We start from the raw sequence: 19,393 nt of genomic DNA, 5'->3' as shown, positions 1-19,393 counted from the left end.
ATATAGGCTGGTTGAGGGGGGTATGAAAGGTAGAGCTGGATAGAGGGCCAGTGGTAGGTGGGGGCAAAGAAGAGATTGCTAAAGATGTCATAGACAAAAGGACAAAGGGGTGTTGACAGTGGTGATATTATCTAAGGAATGTGCTAATGGTAGAATGTATTAAGGGTAGAAAGCAGGACAAGCAAATGACAGATAGCCCTAGTGGGGGTGGGGTGGGGGGAAGGGATCGAAATGGGCTAAAAGATGGAGATAAAATGATAGATCAAAATAAATTTGAAAATAGTGGGAAAAGAAAAATATATTTTAAAAATAATAAATTATTGGAAAAGGGGGGGTCGGAAAGGGGATGTGGATGGAGGAGAGAGTTCATGATCTGAAGTTGTTGAACTCAATGTTAAGTTCGGAAGGCTCTTCCTTGAACAGAGGTCCCAACAATCCCCATCCAACGCTACTCTCCTTCGTCTGGCTGAACTTGTTCTCTTGCTGAACAATTTCTCCTTAAACTCACTTCAAATAAAAGGTATGGCTAGGGTACCTGTATGGGCCCCAGTTATGCCTGCCTCTTTATGGGGTATGTGGAGCATTCCTTGTTCCAGTCCTACTCAGGCTCCCTCCCACAATTCTTTCTCCGGTACATCGATGACTGTTTCGATGCCGCTTCATGCTCTCATCTGGACCTGGAAAAATTTATTAATTTTGCTTCCAATTTCCACCCCACCATCATTTTCACACAGTCCATCACTGACACTTCCCTACCCTTCATTGACCTCTCTGTCTCAATTTCTGGTGATAGACTGTCCACCAATATTCATTACAAGCCTACTGACTCCCACAGCTACCTCGACTACAGCTCCTCACACCCCGCTTCCTGCAAGGACTCCATCCCATTCTCTCAGTTCCTTCGCCTCCGTCCCAAATGTTCTGATGATGACACTTTCCAAAACAGTTCCTCTGACATGTCTTCCTTCTTCCTTAACCTAGGTTTTCTACCCACGGTGATGGCAGGGCCCTCAACCGTGTCTGGCCCATCTCCCGTGCACCCGCCCTCAATCCTTCCTCTCCCTCCCAGAACCATGATAGGGTCCCCCTTGTCCTCACTTGTCACCCCACCAACCTCCACATTCAAAGGATCATCCTCTGCCATTTCCACCAACTCTAGCATGATGCCACCACCAAACACATCTTCCCTTCACCCCACCGGTGGCATTCCGCAGGGATCATTCCCTCCAGGACACCCTGGTCCACTTCTCCTTCACCCCCTGCAGCTCAAACCCTTCCCAAGGCACCATGCAACCAGAGAAGGTGTTACAGCTGCCCCTCTACTTCCCTCCTCCTCACCGTCTAAGGACCTAAACGCTCCTTTCAAGTGAAGCAGCATTTCACTTGCACTTCCCTCAATTTAGTCTACAGCATTCGCTGCTCCCAATGCGGTCTCCTCTACATTGGAGAGACCAAACGCAGACTGGGTGACCGCTTTGCAGAACACCTTTGGTCTGTCTGCAAGCATGACCCAGACCTCCCTGTCGCTTGCCATTTCAATACACCACCCTGCTCTCATGCCCACATGTCCATCCTTGGCCTGCTGCAATGTTGCAGTGAAGCTCAACGCAAACTGGAGGAAGAGCACCTCAACTTCCGACTAGGCACTCTACAGCCTTCTGGACTTAACATTGAGTTCAACAATTTCAGAATATGAACTCTCTCCTCCATCCACACCCCCTTTCCAATCCCCCCTTTTTCCAATATTTTATAATTCTTTAAATATATTTTTCTTTTCCCACCTGTTTTTAAATTTATTTCGATCTATTGTTTTATCTCCACCTTTTAGCCCATTTCGATCCGTTCCCCCCACCCCACCCCCACTAGGGCCATCTGTTATTTGCTTGTCCTGCCTTCTACCTGTAATATCACCATTCGCACTGAGATAATATCACCACCGTCAACACCTCTTTGTCCTTTAGTCTATGACATCTTTAGCAATCTGTTCTTTGCCTCCACCTATCACTGGCCCTCTATCCAGCTCTACCTGTCCCACCCCCCTCAACCTGCTTATATTTCACCACATTTCTATATTTCTTTAGTTCTGATGAAGAGTGATATGGACTTGAAACTTTAACTGTGTTTCTCTCCGCAGATGCTGTCAGACCTGCTGAGTTTTTCCAGCTATTTTTGCTTTTATCTGCTTCTACATTCTCTGCTTCAGCCAACAGTTTTTCCATCCATGGGCCTTTTAATGATCCTAGGTCAAGAATCCAGCTAGAACTAGTTTGTGTACAAGGTGATTGCGTGGGCCCTGAGCTGTGGAGGGAATTGAACAAAATAATGGTAATTTTAAAGGCTGAGGGCATCAGAATTTTACTCCCTGCTAAAGATGAAGAATGCTCCCTTAACTACTGAAAGAGCAGAAAAGTGAAACATTGTCCATCTAAATATTGGAATTAGATTCAAAATGAGGGGAATATCAAGCTCTATATCTTTAACAGATATGGAAAGAGGGAAATGAATGACCTTTAGAGATCTACTCCACTTATGAATCGGTCACCACTCGCCAACCATATTACACTGTCAGAGTTCAGGGGCTCAGAGGGAAAAAGCAATGTGACCGTGAATCTAATTTGGGAAATACAGTTAAAAAAACAGGATTCAATTTATAAACTAAAATATTGAACTTCAAATAAAAATAATCGTTTGCACTTAATATATTCATATTTCCCAACACCGGTGGGGAGTAGTTGTGGAGAATGTTCACTGTTTTATGCTGTTCTATTGTTCTATGTTTGTGATGCATTACCTTCCCCTCCATTCTGTAACATATAAATGGCGAACCATTCTACCCAGAATGCTTCATGTGGGTGAATTTAGCCTATCTCCATCAGAAGGGCCTGAAACGCACAGGTGCGGGATGGCCCCTCCCTTCCCGGCCGCTCCCACTTTGCAAATATGTGTGGCTTCTTCATATTGCAACATCCCAGCCAATTGGTAGTTGTGAGGTTGCAGGAGAGTAATGCCTTTATTTATAATTCCATAATCTATCTGCCCTATTACATTGGGGATTCTACCTGAACTGGGCTCTTTATTAATAATGTTACTCAGGTGCGAGAAATGTGTGGAATTATTGGATCAAACTCTACCAGGTACTCTGTGCACTTAACTAACCAGTGAACCCCTAATGTCTGTTTCAGTACACAGGTAGATCGATTTTTCCACAGGGATGAAGGTGAGAGAATTATCCACCCTAGGATTCTCAGTATGGACAGGGTGTGATGTGTTTGGAGACAGGATGTCCCAGTTCTCCATCCTGGGATTCTCAGTATGAACAGGGTGGGATGTGTTTTCAGACAGGATGTCCCAGTTCTCCACCTTTAAAGGGACAAGGAGAGGACCAGATGGATAGAATGGTGATGCTTTATGACATCAGTACAGTGCCTGGGATCTCACCTCCCTGAACCCTGCTCACTGTTGACTGGGAGAGTTTGATGGAACAGTGCAGAGAGAGTTTTACTCTCTTATTAAAACCATGCCGTACCTGCTCTGTGGCACTGTTTGATGTGGTATGTTGTGGAAGTTTTACTCTGTATCTACCCTGGGCTGTACTTGTCCTGGGCATGTTTGATGGGATGATTTAAGGAGAGCTTTGTTCAGTATCTAATTCTGACACGTTGTACCTATCTTGGAAATATTTGATGGGAAAATGTAGAAGGACATTTAATCTGTTTCTAATACATGTTGTACCTGCCCTGAGTGAATTCCACATTGGAACAGGCACATTAAGTTCTCTCACCATGAGTAATGCTTTAAAAGACTAAAGTAGTTAATTCATAATACATTCCTAATGGAGAGAGACTGTTTAAACATCCTACGTACGGAAATAAATGAGACACCAGTGAGTTCATCTGTGACTGCAGGGGTTGGATTCTGCTGTTATTCATCTCATTCAGGCCTGGGCCATGTCAGAGTGCCAGTGAACGTGTATTTCTGTGAGTCTTTTAAAATTAATTTTATTGATTTTATTATTTCTTTCATCTCAATGGCATCACGGGAATCAACTTTTATTTACTATTTGTGATTTTCAATGTCGGGGATTTTTCCCAACATTCCCCGCAGAAGTAAATGTGCCCTATTCACTCTACAGGAGCTCAGTGTGCAGGTGCAATGCTGGACAGTATCTGAAGCATGCCTAGTGTCGCTTTGATCAGAACCATGCAAGTGCTGGATGCGCACTTCAGACAGGTGAGTTGATGGCACGCAGAGGATCAAGGCTTCAGGAAAAACCTGGTGAAGGCCATAAGGCCTGAATAAGAATCTGCAGGGCCCACGTTTGCCACTCTGGGGCTTTTTCCCGGGAACAGGCCTGGATTAATGGCTGCCATCCTGCTTCAGTAAGTAGCACAGCAAATGCGTTGCCATTTTGGTGAGGGAACAGGGAGTGGATGAGGCTTCAGGGTCCCAGTGACCAGGAGAGAAAGTTATTGAGTCATTGATTTCAGTACCAGTCTGCACACAACTGAGAACTGAACCCAGCCAGAGTAGAAGGAGAAAACTGGGAGTGGAAGAGAGGAATGGTGGAAATGGCACGATGAGTTTGCTTCTCATCACGGGGAGGAAAGCACCAAGACACACACCCAAGTGAGAGTGTTCCAGTGCACTGGCTGTGGAAAGAGCTTTAACCAGTTACACTGCATGAAAAACATCACACCATTCACAGCAGAGAGAAACCATACACGTGTTTTGTGTGCATGGACCAGGCTTCAACTGGTCATCCAACCGAGAGACACATGGACAAGGACACAAGGCAGCATGGAGAAACTATGAAAATGTGAGGAGTGTGGAAGGAATTCAGTTATCCCAGCTGAATGTCATCAGCGAATTCACAGAGGGGAGAGGACATTCACCAGCCCCACCTGCTGGAAGGGATTCACTCAGTCATCGAGCCTGCTGTTACACCAGCAAGTGCACACAGCTGAGAGGTTATTCACCTGCTGTGTGCAAGGGAAGAGAATCACTCAGTCATTTATCTGCTTCCTGTCTGGAAATAAATCTGCTGACAATGGATCCACTGCTTTTCAGAGATCCTGAGATTCATTTCAAATTGTAACAGGACATTGGTCCCTAACAGGCTAAATGTACGTTGCGTTCTTACACAATTATCTGTCTCCAGACCCCTTCAAACAAGCTCAGAAAGTATGAAACGATGTGTTGTTGTTTAATGTTTATTTCTATTACACAAGTGGCTACATACTGAGACCATGAGATTACTGGATACTTACGGGAGGACTCATCAGAAGGAGCTGAGAGTCGTTCTAATCTGGTTACTCTGGTCAAAGTTAGACCAGGTCAGGAGTCCCGACCTTTTGTGTTTTGAACCATTTTTCTTTTAGTAAGGTGTTGCAAACTTGATAATAAATATCAACATGTTCTGTTTTTGTTAATTAAAATGCAAAAAGTCAGCCCATTAACTCATCTCATAAATAATTTAATCCTCTTTAGTGAGTCTGTGAGATAATGTCATTCCTTTTCTCATAGTTTGTGCTTGAAAATCTCATCTCTTTCTGAGAGATTTAATGTGCGTAAGTGTCTTTATTATTGAGAAACACTTAATAAGGTTATTAGGATTATTCAGATCTTCCTCACTTGGCCTCCCTCCATCTACATTCCACACCGCGAGGCTCAAGAAGATTCTGCCTTTTGTAGCTTCAAAGCTTTTCTCTTTGCCAGTGCAAATATTTCCATTATATTCTTTCTCCTTGTAATCTGCCTTCAAATTCTCTTAATCAACCAGACCGTGGACATTAGGGGAATTAGCCTCATCGGTCATACCAGGAGGAAATTAGAGGCAGTGATTATCCAGGAATGTTGTCCTGTATTTCACACTACCTGCCACTGGGACTGATCACCCAGGATAACAATGGGCCACTCAATGTTAATAGTAGGAGGGTGAATTTAACAACTTAACAAGCCATTCTTGACTTTTAAGTAATCTTACCAAATGATCAGGAGGGTGTCTGACGATCTTGGCTTATGACCCCACTGTAATGCCTCAGGTCATGGCCAGACCATTAAATGCAGTTTCCTTAAGAAATTCAGAGGCCAGGATACTAACATCTTCAACAAAAGGCTAAAAGTTTGCTAGATTCATCTACATTTTCATTTCTTTCACATAAATGTACATGGATACCAGATTGATCTATTCTATTGAACCATACCCAGGATGACCATTTCCAATTGCCATTTGGTGCTTTGATTTTCTCTGAATTTTATTTTAAGTGGGCCATCCCATCAATTACCATTCAACCTCATTCATGAGCCCTGGAGGAACTTTACTGTCTCACTCAATTTTCACAGAATATGGTGTTTTTACATCAGATAGAAATACTTGCAATCAGCTAAGACCTAACTGCCATATCTTCTGCGATCAAGCACTTTGTCTTGAAAGATAGCAGGTGGGATAAATCCAAATCTTTAAAAGCAAACTCTTTAGTTCAAACTGTCTCAGTGGGATAGGGGTTAACGTCTTCGCTTGTTTGCAGAAAGTTGGAGCAAACGTTCTCAAATGTGCACAATTGTATCAACTTTATGTAGCTTTTCTTTTCAGATCAAAGATGAACCAAACACCATTTTTGTTTCCTTATTTGACATATCCTAATTTCTTTTGAAAAAACTATGAAAGAAAGTTCATCAACAAGAGTCTGTTGACACAAAGAATAAACTATTTATTAAACATGAAAAAAAAATGAACTATATGACATCAGGCAAAAAGGTTGGAAAGATCTCAATACCAGCACAAGAAGACAATTCACATTTACACTATTGCTTTACCGCAGAAATATCTTTACAGACACATAAACCAGTGAAGAGTTACCACTAGCTTCACACAAAAGCTTCTCACTTGGGACTGGCACAGTTGCAAACAGTTTTCTTCCACAGAATTCCTAAGCATTCACTCGATGCTTATCACCCAACTTTTTTATCTCTCCCCGAGACACCCAAAAAATGCACTTGAAATTCATTGTTTCTTCAACTGCAAAGTAAACAAATGAGTTCCCTAAACTCCATCTTCCAGTAGCATCTCTGCTAAACTGATCAATTTACTGAGTTCTATAACTGATTATTCAGTTAACTACTGCCCCCAATAGCCTTATAATTTTTCTTATCAGAGAACTTAAAATTCCTGTCCTCTCTCCCCGACACACTCAAGGACAGATGCAACCAAAGCAGATTCCATGGATTCCTCAACAACCCACCCAGACGTTTGTCATATTGTGAGCCAACCAATCTCACTGAAATGTCGTCTTTCTCATGAGGATTTCTAGTCTCCACATCTGAAGATCTCACCTTGGAATTTTTTCCAAAAGTCACTCACACTTGGATAGTTTCAACAATGGCCCACCTCGCAGGGTTTCAATCTCTCTTTCTGAGATTCCTTTCCCCTGGATTCTTGAGTACACTCAAGCATCACATTCCAAACACAATTTCAGATCTTTGCCTGTGCCAAGCAGAACACCACTGCTTCAAAGAGGTATCCAACAGCCCACAGCATGGAGTCACCGACCTTCAGCTGCCTTCTCAGATCTTCAGGGCTTCTCTCAAGCCCACTTCACTACAAATATGCTCACTGCAGCTCCTTATTTAACTCTGAGCCTATCTCTCTGCTCCTTTCCTTCATCTCATTTAAAGGAACCTATTCCTGTCCCCGATCTTCATCCCTTACCTGGGACTACTTTTGGGATTTCTCCCTGGTTTTGGAACTTCTCCCTCTCCCCCTCCCGTGTCCTGCTCCCTGGGACACCTACCAGGTAATGGCGCTCCATCTCAGGTCATCTGACATGCATTTCCGAACTGCAGTTCCCGACCTTCGAACCAAAGAAGATGAGTTGAGGTTTCATCACACGTCTTTCCAAATCACTGTAATATAACTGAAGAAAATCAAAACTAAATAAGTTGGCATTGAAGCTTCAACCTTCTTAGACCAAAAAGAGCCAAAGAGGGTGGAGCTTCTTACAGCTTGTAAGTTCCGGATCATAACTTCAACGCTGAAGCTTATCTTTAAGGAATCCAACTTTTCGGTGCCTTTTCCAATTCTACAGGTAAATTGTAATTCATGCTAAAAGGTTTACTTTCACTCAGTAATTATAACATTTCACTTTTCTCAACACAAGCTGGCAGCGTTTTAAATCCTAATTGTACGCTTCTCTTGCAGCTGGTGTATGGAGAAGGTCATTTCCACTGTAGATCTGCCAGCACAGAAACATCACTGTGTCCCTGGATACACTGGGTCTGCAAAAAGATGAAGTGTTTAATCATTGCCATAGTGAAGGTCTTCCCTGCGATGCTAAGGAGTGAGAGGCCCCTGTAGTAATTGCAATCTCCTCTGTCACCCTTGTTTTTATATATTTTGATGATTTTGCATCATGTCCTGTGGAACAGATGCTACCTCCCAGAGAAAGAGATAATCACAATATCTGGGACTTCCTGTGCCTGAACAGTTCGGTTGGAATTCCATCCTTACTGGGTGCCATTCTGCTTGCTAAGCAATAATTGGCCTGTTGAGCTGAAATGATGTGGGTTCCTCATCCAACTCAGCCATGATGCGAAGCTGCAGGAGAGAGTCAAATGGATACTGGGAGCTGTCCGTCTCATGGGGGTACAGCTACAGTAGTGTTCAACCCAGTGGAACATCTGTTTATTTCTGTCGGTGAGTACTTCACCATCGTCGATTTCGGGGGCGGGGAGGGGGGGAGATGATGGGGGCAACTTTGGTGATGGTCAGACCAAGTGCCATCTTGACCCCATCATACATGGCACATAGATTTCCGTTGTCACAGGCAGTTTGGATTCCTTGGTGTAGGCTGATCCAGTGTTTATTTACACAGTATCTCCCTGTCTTTTGCACAGCCATCTTGGCTACTTTCAAGTTGTGCAGTGTTCTAGCTGTTTGGTTTATGTTGTGCATCAGGTAGGCTTTGCTTTTTGCTCCAATGACAGATGCCATCTCTGCTGAGTAGGTCTCAAACCAGCCTTTGTTGTGGGTTCCACCTTTACCAAATGTTGCTGCTGCTGTGTCAGAAATGATTGAATCAATGACTTCCAAGCTTCATCAATATCAATGTTGATTGATGAAGCTTTTATTGATGTGCCTGTAAAATATTTTACTGTTTTGTTTCATGTTCCTTGATAATTTAATTTAATGATGGAGGTGACACTGAAGAATGTGTAAATCAGTCAGAATTGTCAGCAAGGATTAATCAGCACTTTATAATTGGAGATGTAAATCAGTGGAACCTTTCTGAGACTGAATTGTAGATTTTGCATCAACGATCAATTTAGGATTGAAGAAAAACTTCAAAATTTTATTGTAAACATGTTCCTGAGGAGAGTTCTTGTATTAAGGGGAAAGATCACAATTGGTGCTTTAAAAAGGGACACTGCAGCCCCGAGTGTCAGTGACATATCCAGAATATTGAACTCCAGCCGGTTATAGGGTTGTAAACATCAGCAAAAACAAACCTGATATTGTCAGACTATCAGTTCTGGGTGTGATTAACAGCAGCAAAAACAGCAGAGTCCAACCCCTGTAATCACTTATGAACACGCTCATGTCTCAGCAGGTGAGTGTCAGCAGTTGGGATGACCAAGGGAATCCCTTCCCACACACGGAGCAGGTGAATGGCTTCTCCCCAGTGTGAGTGCATTGGTGTTCACTGAGGTCGGTTGACTGCCTGAAACTCTTTCCACAGGAAGTACAGCTGAATGGATTCTCCTTCGTGTGCATTTGGTAGTGTGAATGGAGGGCGAATACCTGAGTGAATCCCTTCCCACACAGGAAGCAAGTGAATGGTCTCCCACCCGTGTGAATTCGCTGGTGTTCAGTGAGGATGGATGAAGATTTGAACTTGTGTCCACAGGTTGTGCAACTGAATGGCTTCTTCTCAGTGTGTAATCGCTGGTGTGACCGAAGGCCGGATGACCGAGTGAATCCCTTCCCACACATGGTACAGCTGAACGGCTTCTCCCCTGTGTGAATATGTCGATGAATTTCCAGCCGGGATGAAGAATTGAATCCTTTCTCACAGGCCTCACATTTCCACGGTTTCTCCAAGGTGCCAATGTCCTTATTTCTCTTCAGATTCAACAATCAGTTGAAGCCTTGTCCGCACACAGAACACATGTAGTTTCTCCCCACTGTGAATGGGGTGGTTTTTTTCAGGCTGTGTAACTGGTTAAAGCTCTCTCCACAGTCAGTTCACTGGAACTCAGATGTGTATGTCTCAGTGATTTTCCAGTCACACTGATGTTTGAAACCTTTTCCCACAGACGGAAGAGAGAAACATTTCTCCTCCCACATTGAAAGGTTGATGACATTCAGGTCCTGGAGAATCGGGTGACTCTGTCAAATCATGCTGTAACGTTTGTTTTGAGCTTCCTGTATGTAAATCCACCCATTCTAATACCCTGGAAGAGGAGTTTACAAAATTCATCACTGTAAATAAAGAATAGAAATTCTGTACAGACAAACTCTGGCTTCTATGGAACATGTTTTCCTCCCTTGTTCCTGCAAAACAGTAAATCCTCATCCACATACTCTCCCTTCTCCCCATGCTGGAGTCCAAACTCCAGAGTGACCAGCCATACAGGATTTTACTGAAATGTCCCATATTTGAGTCAGTTTTCGTGGGCTTCCTGGTGCCGGAATACTGGTTGTCCCGTAAATTGGACCTTTCTGGTCACGCCTCACACAGAACCCTTTCCCCTACTGTTTCTGTACAGCCAATTCACCCCATTCCCCCCTACCTCACCAGCTCTGGCAGCACCCCACCCTACACCCCCCACCCTGCCACCTACTCATACGTGGCAGGCTATTGCTTAATTTTCTCCATGAGAGAAGGTCATCCTGCCAAACCCTTCATTCCATCTCCGCTATTTCTTCCTTCACTCCCAGTTTTATCCCTCTGTCTACTCTGGCTGGGTTCTGTTCTTAAGTCTCTGTGTGGAGAGTGAGAATATCATCAATGAATTAATCATTTTCTCTCCTGGTCGCTGGAACCCTGAAGCCCCGCCCACTCTTTGTTGCATCACACAAAGTAAAAAGCCCTGGAGCTGCAAACACGGGACCTACAGGCTCGGAAGAAGAGTCAGACGGACTCGAAACGTTAACCCTGTCTTTCTCTCCACAGATGCTGTCAGGCCTGCTGAGTTTTTCCAGTATTTTCTGTTTTTGTTCTTGCAGGTTCTTATTGGCCTCCAGCAGGTGTTTCTGAATCCTCCCCGCCCACCTCACAGGGTTTCCTTCCTTCCCACAGTTCAGAGTCCTCATTGATTTGAGCCCAAAGTGTAACCTCTTATTTATTGTCCCCCCCTCCCCCATCCTCTGATGTGAACCATCCTCCACTCGCTGACCCAGGATGGCGGCCATTAACCTGGGCCTGTTCCTGGGAGGGAGAAGCCCTGCAGCTGCAAACCAGAAGCTGATAATTATTCATAATGGTTACTCCAGCTCACAATGCCCGGGGAATGATCGACGGGAGGGATGGACCAATAGGAAGAGGGGATGCGGCTGGAGAACCTCAAAAGAGTGGCTGGCCCTCCAATCAAGTGGACTGAATGAGGGCCGGGGCTGAGCCCATAACTCCACGTGCTCCCGGCTTCAATAAATTAACCAGCAGAAGAGTAAGGGCAGGTTAGGGAGAAGGTTAATGCTGTCATCAGTCAGAGAAGCAAATAATATAAAGGAAGAATTGATTTCAAAGACAATCTCTTGTAGTGTGTATGGATGAGATATGCTGAGTAAGTTTAAAAGGGGTTTTCTATAGACAATCACATTCAAATCTAGAACTCACATGAGTATATGGATTGGTGTTCGGTGGGAAGATCTGGATCAGTGTTTTACTCCAGGAAGCCTTAAAATCAGAGTGACAGTATTTCAGAACTGATTCCTGTGATAGCAGCAATCCCATTGCTAACTGTCGGTATGACCAATGGAATTATTTAAAGTGGAGACCATAGGGGTGCTTAAGGCACAACGAATTTGTCTGAGGTTACCCTCATCTGAGAATAGCAGTGAGAGGAAAGGAAGGGATCTGGAAAGGAGCAGACAGTTCATGTTGTTCCAGGTGAAGTAGGTCCTGGTTGTGTAGATGTCAGGTTTTACACGTGGTCAGCCTGTGGTTTCACCCTAGAATCTCTGAATTGTACCACTCAAATCACTCAATGGAATTCTCAGAGAACCAACACCATCAGCTCAGAGAGGAAGGTATTTTGTTACAGCTAATGAGAAGCAGCACATACACTCAGAGACCCACACAAAAAAGACCCATATGCTCTCAAACACACACTCAAGCACACACATCCCCATGCACACAAACTAACACACACAGCCATCCTCCCCCACCACCCACCCCCACACACTCTCACATCGGGAGTACAACACCACTCACCCAATCCAAAACTGGGGATGAAGTATTGATGTCACTAAGGGCCAAAATATGAGATAAATCCAAGTAAATATTACTCTTGTAGATCAAAAATCTGTCTAATTCAGCCATGAATATATTCAATGACCCAGCCTCCACTGCTCATTCGGGAAGAGAATTACAAAGACTGACAACCCTCTGAGAGAAGAAATTCCTCCTCATCTCCATCTTAAATGGGAGACCCCTTATTTTTGAACTGTGCCCCATAGTCCTAGATTCCCTCGACGGGAAACATCTCCTCAGTATCGACACTGTCAGCCCCCTCAGAATCTTCTATGTTTCGGTAAGTTCACCTCTCATTCTTCTAAATCCCAAAAAATATGGGCGCATCTTGCTCAACCTTTCCTCATAAGAAAACTCCTTCATCTTAGGATAAAAGCAAAATACTGCGGGCACTGGAAATCTGAAACAAAAACGGAAAATGCTGGAAAAACTCAGCAGGTCTGACAGCTTCTGTGGAGCGAGAAATGGAGTTAATGTTTTAAGGGGGCAAAGGAGCAATTAATAAAGATGTTGTGGACAAAAGGACAAAGGGAGTGTTAATGGTCTGCCATTATCACATTCTGCTTTCTTACCTTTCCCTTGAATGAATAAAAAAGGCATCTTGCAGGATAATGGCTACCCTAATCAGATCGTTCCTCACTCGATATCGCACAAACTCATGAATGGGCCTAAGGCCACCACTTTCAGTCGTGAAAAGTGCCTGTCTACCCCAGATTACCCTGGAAGGGTAAGGTGTCTCAAAAATTTGATCAGCAGGTGAAGCTAGCTGTTTCATGCTGCTACTATGCAGTAGCAATGCGAGTGGTATTTTCCACTAATAGGATCTTACCACCAAGGTAAAAAGACATCCTGTCTATCACACAAATGAGTAATGTGGTGTATGAATTTCAGTTCCAGTGTGATGCCAGGTTTGTAGGCCATATGCCCCAAAAATTAATGGATCATATCAAACAGAACATTCCTTCAGCTGCTGGCAACAGGCTAAATAATGATCATACTCAACCAGCCCATGCTTGCAAAACTCAAAACATAGTGTCCAACATTAAATGTAATTCAGTAACACCACAGCACTTGCTAAACAATTCTGACTGTGCTAAAAATTGCAATGACAACCAAGTTAAGGTTATCAGTTGGTCGCACAGTGTGGCTCACTTACTTGCACTATATTCACACACAGGGCCCTGTTCTTTGCAAATAGAGCATATCCACGTATTGCACCTTTATCAAGTAAACAAAAGTTCACTCCCCATGGCAATCAGAGTCGACCTTCCTGGTTTGAATTTAAACAAAATTTTGACAGTTAACTGTTCCCCAGTGCATTAACCATGGCAATGCCTCTACCAATCAGAGTCCACCTGCCAACCAATGAGCACTCTCTTCTCATGCAGTATAAATTGTTGTTTCCTCAACAGCTGGTATTCTTGCAAATCTGTCCTGATGAATGCAAGATGAAAAGTTTCAACAGCGTGCCTCTTTTGTCAGTAATACTGAAGGTGGTTGTGGTTGCTGTATGTGAAACATCTCAGCCTCAGGGCTTGTTCTGGAGCATTGGGCATTGTGGGTATGACCTCACCATGATTATCTTGAATAAGGTCATGTCCAATTATGTGACTGTGAATGGCAGCCTGGGATTGGCCGCTTGTGGTGAAGATTCAACCAATGGCAGTGGAGAGGGATGGGACCTCTGCCAGTGAGTTCAGCTGATCAGAGATAAAAACAAAAAAACTGCGGATGCTGGAAATCCAAAACAAAAACAGAATTACCTGGAAAAACTCAGCAGGTCTGGCAGCATCGGTGGAGAAGAAAAGAGTTGACGTTTCGAGTCCTCATGACCCTTCGACAGAACTTGAGTTCGAGTCCAAGAAAGAGTTGAAATATAAGCTGGTTTAAAGTGTGTGTGTGGGGGGCGGAGAGATAGAGAGACAGAGAGGTGGGGGGGGGGGTGTGTGTGGTTGTAGGGACAAATATCACTGCTTGTTTGTCCCTACAACCACACACACCCGCCCCCCCCCCCCCCCCCGACCTCTCTGTCTCTCTATCTCTCCGCCCCCCACACACACACTTTAAACCAGCTTATATTTCAACTCTTTCTTGGACTCGAACTCAAGTTCTGTCGAAGGGTCATGAGGACTCGAAACGTCAACTCTTTTCTTCTCCGCCGATGCTGCCAGACCTGCTCAGTTTTTCCAGGTAATTCTGTTTTTGTTTCAGCTGATCAGAGCCTAGGGGGACACTGTGTCAAAGCCTGAAGGAGCTACCTGACTCTGAATGATTTTTACGCAACTCAGAAATATTTCAACATTCAAACTGTATGAAAAAAATCAACATGCTGGAGTGGCAACATGTTTTAACATTTGTGAGTAAATGTGTCAGATTTTGGGGGATTTTATTCTTAATTTCAGTTATTGAAAGAAATGTGAGAATGAGAACAACTCTTAATGGGACTGATATAGTTTCCATCCATGATAGTTAAAGGGATCATTTTCCTTATCTTATATGTAACATCAGATCTGGTCAAAATTGTGTTCCAATGTCAGAATCCCGGGGGTCAACTGGCCTGGAGACTTGGTGCCAGTTGGAAAGTGAGGGGGAGGGCAGGTGGGGGAGGTGGTGGTGGGTGCGGTGGTGGTGGAAACCAGCCAGTGCAAAGCTGAAGCCAGCCAGTCAACTTCAGGGGAGGAGAGAGGGGAACCAGTCAGTCATTGTGAATTTAATGGGGAAATTAAAAGGGTTTGTGCAGAAATAGCTGGACAATTATTAAAAAATGATTAGAGTCCCAAAAAAACCTCAGGACATGAGTCAGACTCCACATGATAGATAAACATAGAAGAAAATGTTTACAAAGCTGCTCTGAGAGTTAAAAACCATTGGGATAAACAGGATATATCTGAGCAGAAAAGAGGAAGTTGGTTGTGGGGCTGCAGCTAGTTTAACACAATCTCAGGAAATAGAGTGATACACAGAGCAGCCTCCCATATAATTGATTGATTGATTGAGATGAAACTAAGTCCATAACATTGCTCCAACCAATGAGAACCATATGAAAAGAGGAGATTGTGGAAGGTTCAGCACACTAGAATCATAATAATCATAGAATAGTACAGCAGTGAAGGAAGCCATTCAGCCCATTGAGTCTGTGTCAGCTCATTTGAAGAACAATCTAGTTTGTCCCAGGCGCCAGCTCTTTCTCTGGATCCCTGCAATTTACTTCTGCTTCACTTTTTCAGGCTTTTAATGAATCTGTATCCACGTTCCCTATTAGACCAGACATGTCAAATTCTAAATAAACTGTACTCTTTGTCATGTGCTGTCTCTCCTCTTTCTTCCTAGCGAAATATGTCCTCTCATAATTTTCTCATCTCGCACCATTCCACTAGCCTGTCTATTTCCTTGTGGAAAAAAGAAAAACTTGCATTGATTTTGTGCCTTTCATAACCACCAGTGTCTCAAAGTGCTTTACAACCAATGATATAACTTTGAAGTATAGTCACTGTCACAGGAAACACAAAACCTATTTCTATCTTCCTGACTGTTTACTACAGTTCCAAGTTTCATGTTATCAGCAAATTTCAAAATTATGCATTGTGCCTCAAGCCCAAGTAATTAATGTACATCAAAAACAGCAGTGATCCTGGAGAACTCCACTATATAGCTCATCCCAGCCTCAGCCAAATATCTATTCATCCCAACTCTCTGATTTCTATCCATTAACCAGGGATCACAGCTGTTAGTGCCTGCTTTATACCATGGGCTTCAATTTAATTCACAATTGGTGCTCATAAGTGGTGCTTTACCAATATACAGGTACACAACGTCAACTGCACGGCTCTCAGTAATAAAAGAAAACTCAATCAGATTACTCACACACGATTTGTCTGTAACAAATCCATAATATCTCTCCATTATTCGTCCATGCTCGTTCAAGTGTGTAAGAAATAATTGGAAATCCCTTTGGACTGTGTGTTCAATAGTTTGAAGCTGAATAAATATTGGCAACGTGGTTTTATTTAAACATAAATGAGAATTAACACACTAAATATTTGAATAGCAGCTTACGGAGCACAGATGAGAATAATATGACCCATTATTGTCCTTTAGGTAGTAGGAGCAGCTCTATTTCTCACTCCTGCTCACAAACAGGTTGCAATCTATTTAGGTCAGGGTCTCACTAAGAGGAGCAAACAGCACTTTGGATTTTCTCATCCCTCTTCACTGATGGCACAGATGTGGGTTAATCCTGAGGTGTGTAAGAAATGTGTCCCAGCTACTCTCTTCAATGTTTCAGAGCTCCTAAACACGGAACAGAAGGCTCCTTTACAACTGGGTTTAGGGTCAGGAAGAACAACGGTGAAAGCTGGAAAAGTGCTGTCAGAGATTAGTGTCAAACTGTGATCTGTTCCCAACTGAAAGTGAAACGGCTGGTTTAAATTTCTAAAAAAGAAATGAATGTGGTAATTATTCCAAGACGCATTACATTCTTTGTCAGCCCTGAGTCTAGGTTTTCGACGCACGCATTAACCCATTTAAAATACACATATTAAATGTATTGTTTCAGATCACAGGTGGTGCGTTTCAGTGAAATAATGAATCCCACCCTCACACTCTCTTCGTTGTGAACACACTGGTGTATCTAGAGGATGGATCAGATAACCAGTCCTATCCCAAACATGGAGCTGGTGAATAATCTCAGGTCAACGTGAAGTCACCTGTGTATCTGAAGGGTGGATCAAACAGTGAATCCCTCCCCAGACATGGAGCAGGCGAAAGGTCTCTTCCCAGTGTGACTGCATCGATGATATTCCATCTAGGATAAATAAGGTCCCTTCCCACAATCCCCACATTTCCACAGTTTCTCCGTGGTGAGGGTGTCCTTGTGTTTCTCCATGTTGAATGATCAGCTCCTCATCCACACACAGAGCATGTGTGTATGGATTTTCCCTGCTGTCTATCATGAGCAGAAGTGTTCACTCTTTGTTTTTGAGGGAAGAGAATCACATGTCCTTCTCACTTCACTGTCCCCTCAGTGAGTTCATACTGGAGAAAGGCTGTTCATCAGCTCCGTGTGCAGGAAAGGATGTACTCATGCATCCCATCACTGAGATGGAGCCATTCTATTGCTTTATCTGATTTAGAGACAGGAAACTCAGACCAAAGATCACATCAAGATCTGACAGAGTCAGTTGATTAATCAGGAGCTGAATATCATTGGCCTTTGAATGTGGAAGGAGGAATGTTTGTCTGTCTGTGGGAAAAGATTTCAAATATCAGTGAGACTGGAAAAACACCGAGACACACACACCCAAGTGAGAGTGTTCCAGTGAACTGACTGTAGAAAGAGCTCTAACCAGTTACACACCCTGAAAATATATCACACCATTCACAGTGAGGAGAAAGTGTACACGTGTTTCCGTGCGTGGACAAAGCTTCAATTGATCGTCCAACCTGGAGAGGCACAAGGACACCAGCACCATGGAGAAACTGTGGAAATGTGAGGACTGTGGGAAGGGGTTCAGATCCCCATTTGTGCTGGAAATCCATTGACGCAGTCACACCAGGGAGAGGCCATTCACCCTGTTCTGCAAGAAAGTAGGGATTCATTCATTCATCCAATCTCTTGAGACACCAGCAAATTCACATTTGGGAGAGGCTGTTCACCTGCTCCATTTGTGGCAAGGGATTTAGTCAATCATCCAAACTGCTGGCACACCCGTGAGTTCACACTGGGAAGAGGGGTTCACCTGCTACATGTGTGAAAAGGGATTCATTTATTCATCAGCGAGTTCACAAGAGATTACAGGGGTTGGATTCTGCTGTTATTGCTGCTGTTAATCACATCCAGGACTGAACCACGTTCACTCTGACTGTTGGTGTTTGTTTCTACTGATGTTAATAACCCTTATTTGAAGCCGCCCCACCCCCAGCCAGGGTACATTCTGTAAATTCAGTGCTTCCTCCAAGTCATGATCAACGCTATTACCAAGGCCAGCTTTTTAATTTAAGATTGATTAACTGAATTTAAATTCCACAGCTGCTGTGGTGGGATTCGAATCCATGTCCAGAGCCTACAATTTCATAACCTGTCTTTGTGTTTTTGTGGGTTCTTTCAGCCCTTTTTTCTGTTTTAAATCAATTTTACAGGGTAGTGGAAGGGGATTTGCAGGCAGAAAATTCAAACAAAACATCACATCAGTACCTGACGGAGTCACCCAATATATTGTAACCCTATTGTATTTTGAACATGGAAGGACAAAGCACCAGTCACAGCAGAGAGAAACTGTACACATGCAGTCACAATGTGGAGAAACCATGGAAATGTGGAGACTGCAAGAAGGGATTCAGTTATGCATCTGAGCTGGGAACTCACCGGCGCCGTCACACAGAGGAAAAGCTATTTACCTGTTCCAGGTGCAGGAAGGGATTTACATGGTCATCCAACTTACATAGACACCAGAGAATTCACACTACGGAGAAACTATACATGTATTCTGTAGGTGGAGGAAGTGTCAGCCAATCATCTAGACAGTCAGAACAGAAATGCAGTCACAATGGGGAGAAGCCATGGACATGTGGAGACTGTGGGAAGAGATTCAATTACCGAGTTCAGCTGGAAACTCATCGGCATACACATACTGGAGAGAGACCATTCATGTGTTCTCAGTGTGGGACTGGGTTCAAGACATCATCTGATCTCACTGAACACCAGCGAGTTCACACTGGGGAGAGACCATTCACCTGTCCTGAGTGTGGTAAGAGATTCACTCAGTCATCCAGGCCTGCTGATGCACTAGCGAATTCACACCGGGGAGAAGCCGTTCACCTGCTCTGAGTGTGGAAAGGGATTCACTCACCTTTTCTGCCTGCAGACACACCAGCGAGTTCACACCGGGGAGAAGCCATTCACCTGCTCCGAGTGTGGGAAGGGA

The sequence above is a fragment of the Carcharodon carcharias genome, chromosome 27 (assembly GCF_017639515.1).
Source record: "Carcharodon carcharias isolate sCarCar2 chromosome 27, sCarCar2.pri, whole genome shotgun sequence".
NCBI lineage: Eukaryota > Metazoa > Chordata > Chondrichthyes > Lamniformes > Lamnidae > Carcharodon > Carcharodon carcharias.
The sequence above is the reverse complement of the archived record's forward strand: the minus strand, read 5'-3'. Positions refer to the sequence as shown.